The sequence below is a fragment of the Aulonocara sp. 'chitande type north' Nkhata Bay genome, linkage group LG1, assembly GCF_057382095.1.
Source record: "Aulonocara sp. 'chitande type north' Nkhata Bay isolate Kocher_YH1m ecotype deep benthic linkage group LG1, A_spYH_male_GT1.1, whole genome shotgun sequence".
Classification (NCBI taxonomy): domain Eukaryota; kingdom Metazoa; phylum Chordata; class Actinopteri; order Cichliformes; family Cichlidae; genus Aulonocara; species Aulonocara sp. 'chitande type north' Nkhata Bay.
In genome coordinates, this window is record NC_141344.1 from 2,291,611 (window position 1) to 2,299,568 (window position 7,958).

At 44.1% G+C, this 7,958-nt stretch overlaps 1 pseudogene; it reads left to right on the forward strand.

The window, feature by feature from the left end:
- The first annotated feature begins 4,044 nt into the window (after positions 1-4,044).
- On the forward strand, positions 4,045-7,052 carry LOC147338462 (uncharacterized; annotated as a pseudogene).
- The last annotated feature ends 906 nt before the right edge of the window (positions 7,053-7,958 follow it).

Consider the following 7,958-nt stretch of genomic DNA (forward strand, 5'->3'; position numbering starts at 1 on the left):
TTCCTGTGCAAAAAATCTTTTTATCTAAAAAATAATGGCAACAAAATATTTGTGCAAATTTTACGTATCAGTGTGTAAAGAAACGAGCACACGCGACAGCAGACGCAGTTTGTTTTGGACCAGCAGGTAAAAACACTGGTTTGTCCTCGAGAGCAATAAGAGAGTATTTAGTTTTTCATATTCTGCATCTGCATCTGCAGAAGCAGCACGAACACCAAGGAGAAAGAACAGAACACAAAAATCATTTTCAGACAGGTGCGCTGCCTTTTTCTGCATTTTTCTGCATTTTTCTGCATTTTTCTGCATTTTTCGACTAACTTTTGACTGAATAGGCCACAAAGTAATTAATGTTCTCTGACCTTTTAAAGTAAATATGAAAAGGACAAAATATGAAAAAACTAATTATCATATATGCACCGAAAATACTAATCAGCCATTTCAGAGAGTGTCGAGCTCTTCCAGGATGCAGCAGAGTTTATTTCAGGTAAATTAAGCTCATCACACGGTTTCTATCATCAGAGGCCTTGTGGTATAAATTACTCTTTAGTTAAGGAATTATCACATTATAAACTCTCATAACTGGAAGCTTTGTGGGAGCCAGTGAAGCTCTGAGTCATCCCGAGGAAACCTCTGCAGGGTTTGCATGTCTGCATCTGGACAGTTTATCTTACTCTTCCAGCAGATCCAGATGTTGTCCATGAGCTGCTGTCCTCAGGTCTTTCCTTAGACTTGTGGATTTTAAGAGTTACGACTGGGCCACTCGAGGAATGTTGGAGAATCAGGTGTCAGCAGGTGACTTCAGGTTGACTTGATGCTGAATTTTGAAACCTGACTCCAGCTTTAGAGGAGTTTCCTGTAAGGACCATCTGTGCCAATGTGAAGCACCCCCTCATCATGATGGTACTGCCGCCATGCTTCACAGCAGGGACGGCGTTAGCACTACATTCATTTTCATTAAGGACTGTCGAGGAGGGAAATTATTTTACTGCTATTGTTAAATAATTGTCATTGCATTAATAATATAATCTGCAGCATGGATATTGCATTCCAAGGTTTAAACAGTGTCTCTTTCAGAAAGACTGAGTTGCAGGCTGACAGGAAGTTGTATGCAGAAAGAAGCAGGAAGTTATTTTGAGCCGCAGGCTAAGACGAGGCTTTAACAATGTAACAGATAGCTTTAAGAAGGCCTTAAGCAGCTATGACTATTTTATACACAATGCATATCTGTGCTTATTAAAGAGTTGGAGCTCGGTCAATTAATTGGGGGTCGGAAGCTTTGTTCGGCGCGATGTTCGGACAATCTATTGTGCAAGTGACTTGGAGCCATAGAAGGAATCGCAATACATGCTTACAAAACACTTATATCAGGTCATTTTATATTAAGGTTTTAGTAGAGGTTCTTGATTAAAACATTTATTTAGTAGAAGACATACACATAGTCTCAGTGAGCTTCTGGTCTGGTAAAAGGTCAGAAGTGCAACAGGTGAATTGAGAAAGAGCATTTGAGGACGAGACACAGACAGTAGGTGAAGAGGTGACACAAAGAGCATGTGAGGTCAACACACACACACACACTTTAAATTAGATTTATTTAGAGGAGAGGTTAGTTATGTTTGGCTGTAACTGCAAAATTGTCTTGGTAAAAGAGGAACCGTTTCTTGGTGTCTCGGCAAGAAAGAGGAACAAGACAAGAACTGAAAGGTAGACAGGAAGGGCTAGCCATGAAAATAGAAGATGATTTTCTAGGTGAAAAGTCATGATGATGTTGATCTGATCTATGTATAAAATGTATCTGTGACGCATGAAGGGGCGTCAGTAAACAAACCCTGATGCTATAAAATATCTGTTCATGCTTTGATTAAGTCGAAGACTACTTCCTGTCTGCGTACAGAGTTGTCTTCCCACGCGTGTATTCATTAAAATCATCGTTTGACTTCACCCGGCCGGATCGGTGTGGTTATTCTTCGATCACCTCTTGTACCCTTCCTCAATATTGAATCTTAACATTTGGGGGCTTCGTCCGGTTATTGAGGAGGGAGAGTTGGAGGTTTGGACGGAGAAATCCGGGGTCTTGGGTGGTCTGACGGGCAGACATGAATTCCAGTGGTCTAAGTGAGTGGGCATAAGCCGGCTTATCCAAAAGGTAAGGCACTACCTGTTGAATTATTTCCAAAGTGTGCCAAATTGGACATGATAAAATTTAAGTCTACTCACTGAAGTTACTGGTGCATGTCTGTTTTGATTTTGATGAAAATTTCATGAGTTGAAGCAGTTAGAGTTCTGCTAAGAAGAAATGAAAGCAGTAAAGTCTGCTAAAGCAGTTTGAGTCGGCCAGGAAAAAGTTTAAATATTGGGTTGAAGTCCCAAAGAAATTGAGTTAGAGTCTCAAGTAGTTTGGTAGGGAATTGGTTATTGTGTTGGTTAGAGTCCAAATTTGGTCATAAGAGTGGACCTGAGCGGTCATTTTGTGAGTTGGAGTCTCCATTTGACCACTAGGTTGCACCTGCTTCAGTTATACACTTGTTTCGGGTGTTGATTGTTGTTTCAAAATATTATAAATTATTCTAGAACGGCAGTTCGAGTCTGCTAGGAAGCGCAGAGCCCGGAGGTTACGCTCCCTCCTTGTCGTGGACGCGCGACATTGACCTCTCGGCGAAGAGGGTTAGTTCAGTGTGGTTTAGCTGTGGGGTACAGGGCATCCCGGAATTAAACTAGGAGTTAGAGTCTCCTTACCGTTTGCAACGGTATCTGCGCTTTTTTGGCCAGCAGAAGTGGATTTCGGGCGTGTAACTTTAACCTAAAACTTCAAAAAGTTTGGGTTGGTTGACGCTTTTAAATTGAGTTAGGGATTTTAGAAATGAGGCCAGAAACAGTTAAAGTCTGGATACTGGTTAATTGATCGCAAAAAACGGTTATGTTAAATTTGTCGAAATTCGATAGGTGTTAAAAGGTTTAAAATCTGTGCAGTTGTAAATATAAGACGTCTCTGTATTAAAAAAAGATCTCTGTGGGTCGAGTCAGCAATGCACTGACTGCCTGCTGCTATTCTTAGATGAAGAGTGTGTGTGCATGCAAATGAGGCAGCTGATGCAGAGCGCATGAGAGGACTATGCTTTCGGTTTTGTGTGTCATTCAGCTCTATAACTATTGTTTGCAAAGGTGGATAAATGTCTGCAATTAAAATGCTGGCTTAGTAAATAACAACATTGTAAATATATGAATGGTGACAGCGTTTCAAAATAGAATATAAGAATTGTTTGTGTTTAAAACCAACGTTTAGGTAAAGAAGATTTAAGGTGGATTTGAAGGCATAAACAAAAAATAAAAGGGTTACAGTCTGCAAGGGTTGTTAATTCATGAGCTGACTGGATGCAGAGTAAGTGGAGTGGTCATCCTGAGAGGATTGAATGATGCTCTAACTCTGTGGTCAAGTCAGACATAGGCTTTAAGCAACCATGAGCCACTAATAAGCGTGACAAATTAATGAGTATGTGTAAATTGAACTTGTTAAATAGCTTTGATAGGAGTAACTCAATGAGCACGCAATAAAGTGGACTTTTTAGGGGCAGTTTATCACTGACACCATAAAAAGCAACTTAATTAGTAGTTCAATAACAAATTGTAAAGATAACCTTTGTTATTTGAAGAGAGAGAGAAAATTCAGGTTACATATAGTGAATAAATAAGGAAATGTTAATCTCTGCGTCATTCCACACTGAAATTTCAATTGTAGGGGATCATTTGGAGGTGAATTGTGTAGGACACGGGGAGACAGAAGAATCTCCCCATGAGTTTTCAGTGTGCATAGAAATTGAGGAAGCTGAACTGGAAGCCTGCCTGGGTCGTTGTTTTTGTTTATTTGAGGGTCTGCTGGAAGTTTGTGAAAACGACCACCTTGATATGTGGGAGCCTTCTCGGGCAGCGATTTTTTTGTTAAACCTGTGGCAGGCTGTGCAACATGGAGAAAGCTTTGACATAATGTCATAAAGGTGATTTCGTGGTTTTAGATTTATTAGTACGGGATGCTTGAGGGTGTGTTGCTGTAAAGTATATAAGGGACGCGCAGCGCCGTTAATGGGTTTAAAATAAATGAAAAAACACTAATCCGAGGAACTATTGGAGAGGTAAGTATACGGAGGTGAGCGCGTTGCGCATAAGGGTTGCTGGTGTCATATATTAACACTTTGAGGGCGAATAATTTTGATTGAGTGTCAACGCTTGAGAACGCGAGGACAGCGTCTAAAGGGCTGGGTTAAACTTTGTGTATCACCGAGCAGGGGAAGAGGAGCCAGTGGTTGCGAGAACAGCGAGACGAAGACTGAAACCGAAAGTTAAGCGTGTCTGGGTGACCTAGACCAAGAAGGTGGAGTCGACCAACGCCATTGGAAGAGGTAAGTCTGTGTTTCAGAGAATGGCTGACAGCTCGGGTGCGACACCTAGTAGGAAAAGGGGATGCAAACCTCTGAAGGATCAGCTCGAACAGCTTAAGAAAGCTGTTCGTTTGGCTTCCCCTGGAGCATTAAAAGCAGCAGAGAAAGAGTGCCAAGCGATGGAGGTTGAGGTAAGTAAACTTATTACATCCCAACAGAAAGGGCTGGGTGATAAAATACCTCTGAGCTTGGTGTTAAAAACTGAAGGAGAAGTGTACGGACAAATGCATGAGGCCCTACGTGCGTCCATAGAGGCATTAACGGCATTGGAGGTTATAAAGCAGAGAGTAATGCAGGGAGGGCCAGAAGAGGAGAATGAAGACCGTGCGACGTCATCAGAAGAAGAAGACGATGAGGAGGACGAAGATGGAGGAGCTGAACCCCAACCAAGTACAAGCCTAATTTTGAGGAAAAGAAGTGTGAAGAGAGACCAAGCACAGAGACAGCCCATATTTAAGAGCTCAAAGGGGAAAGGAAAGTTGAGGAAGAGTAGAAGAGTGAGTTTTGAATAAGGAGCTCCTGACCCTGGTTTAAGTCTGCCTCTAATAGCAGGTCCAAAGAACGAACCAGTTTATATCGCGCCTATAAGGTGAGAGATTTGGAAGCATTGGTTAAACAACTTCCACCAATAACTAAGGGAGAACATTGGGAAGGAGAAGAATTAGCGCTGGGCGACTTTCGCGCTTTGGCCGGACGTTGTATGCTGGGTGGTGGGTTAGCAGATGTAGAGCAGATAGCTCAAACAACCAGATATGCAAATGACCTGAAATATCATGAGGTGCAGAGTGACTTAGCAGATGCAGTTCGGGAGAAGGACCCAACTCCTAACTCTGGAGCCATTCCAAAAATTATTTGGGATCCCAAAAACACACCCAGAGAGTGTTTAGCTAAAGCAAAGGAACAATGGTTGTTAGGAACAGGAATACATCCGGGGAAGGAGGGTGAAAGTAGAGCGTGGTTTCGTTCGGCAGTGCTGGCAGGGCTGCCCAACCAGGTTGCAGTTGACTTGGAAAAGAACCCAGATTTTGCCGTTGCAGACTCGGTGCAGTGGGAGAGACATGTGACCCACAGACTTCAGCAGGAACAGGATTTGACGAACAAACAAAAGAAAGAGTTAGATGAAGTACAGGCGCAGCTGCTTAGGCTGCAGCTGGGTGAGGCTCGCGAAAAATATAATGCGAAGAAAAAAGAACCGAAAGAACTAAATAAGACTATAATGGTGGCAAGGCCTCAGCCCGATCTTGTGCCTGACTGGTCAGATCAGGATCCGGGTCTCTACCCTGATGACCGTTGGCCCGCCAATGCACCAAGGCAGCGTCAACCCGTAGGGAATTGGGGGACCGGTGGACCGCAGAGAGGGCGTGGTGGATCCGTGGGGGGAGGACAAAGGGCTCGGAATCCAGGGAATCCTAATAATGTGTCTTGGACTGGCTGTTACAGCTGTGGAGCAGAAGGACACTGGTCCCGAGAATGCCCTGAATCGCAGCGAAATTATCAGAGGCGAGGCTATCAACCCCAGGCACGAGGAGGCCCAAGACAAAGAGTTGCTTACAGGGGAGCACATCAAGCTCCAAACCCGAATGCAGCACCAGCCCCCCAGTACCCAGTAGCCGACTGGGGCTGGGAGGGGGAGCAATACTGATGGAGCCCGGAGAAACTGAACAGCGTGGGGACGGCAGAACCTATGCTGTCAATGATGATGATCCAGCATTGACACAGCTGGGAAAACAGACTTTGAAGCACCAATATGTGGTGTCCTGACAGGTGCCTGGAAAATCTCATGGGCAGGGACCTGCTTGTGAAACTGGGATCACCTTCAAAGACTCAATATTTAGTCCAGAACTCTGAACAACCCACTGCCGAAATCTACTGGGGGAGGCTAGTGGAAGAAGGCATTCTGAGACATTATCAGCTGTGGAAACCCTGGATAATGAGCCTGGCCGTCTATTCCCCCCCGCGAGATCCTTTCCACGTTACACTCTTTTATGATAGGGAAGATAATGATATCTATCGGGAACAGTTCCAGTCTGATCTTGAGGGACAGACGTGGAATGTGCAAACACATAACATTTATGTTGGACCAGAAGGTGTGGCCGCGGCTGTGAAATTTACTGATGAACAACTGCCTTGGTACAATGTGGGAGAGGATTCAGCCCCTCACATTACATTGGCGGTCCACGAGGGTCATGGGCCAAGAGATCTGGGACCAATGGTCAAGCGGGCGCTGGACAACGCATGCTGGCAAAGCACCCAAATTCCAAATGTCTGGTATGCACCAAAATGTAAAATATATCGCATAACTTGTTTGTCCAACGATGCAGTGATCTTAGAACATAAAGAAATCTCCAGAATACATGGCAGGGAAAGAATGGATCATCCTGATGCAGTAGCTGAGCTCTCAAAATTGCCTGGTACTTTGTGGTCCGCAGGGCCCACAGATGTAGGTCTAGCTAACTGTTCGCCTGTCCTGTTCCAGCTGAAGTCTGACATACCATTTAACAGACCATAATAGAAGCACAAAACTGAAGACCAAAAGTGGTTCACATGTATTGACCTAGCGAATGCATTCTTTTGTCTCCCACTGCACGAGTCACTCAGAGACATTTTCTCATTTACATACAGAGGCCGCAAATTTAGGTACACACGCCTACCACAAGGCTTTGCACTCTCACCAGGAATTTTTAATCAGGTGTTGAAAGAGGCATTGTCCCCATGTCAACTGCCAGGGGGCTGTACATTAATAGAGTATGTTGATGATCTTCTTATTGCAGCCCCGTCAGCAGCGGCCTGTACGGTAGCATTGCTCGTGGTGTTGAACAGATTGGCGGAGTGTGGCTTCAAAGTGAGCAAAGAAAAACTGCAGTTGGTCCGGCCAGAGGTAACATTCCTGGGCCGGGTGATCGCACACAGATCAGTGGGGTTAATGAACACACACAGAGACCAAATTCTGACACATCCAAAACCAAGAACTGTGAAGGAGTTGCTTTCCTTTCTTGGCTTGACAGGTTACAGCAGGCAGTCCATTCCGAACTATGCGGGTAAAACGGCCCCTTTAAGGGACCTGATCAAGAAAGTTGGTGTTCGAAATCTGAAGGCTGAATTGCCTTGGACGCCGGACACAGAGACAGCGTTCATTTCACTAAAACAGGATTTGTCAAGAGCCACAGATCTGGCCACGCCTAACTATGATGAGGCATTTTATCTTGATGTTTCAGAAACAAAGGGAGTTGTGAATGGTGTGTTGTTTCAGAAAAAAGGGGGAGGTAGGGATGTACTTATGTATGTTAGCATAAGATTAAATTCAACAGAAGCAAGGCATCCCACATGCACACAACACGCAGCAGGAGTAGCAAAGATAATTCAGAAAACAGCACATATAGTGAGGGAACACCCACTGAAAGTGCTTACTACACACAGTGTAGTGGCCTATGTGAACTCACAGGCATTCACAATGACTCCACTGACGCAACAAAGGTTCAGCAAAATTTTAGAGGCGCCAAATCTGATATTCACACATGAAGGAATAAA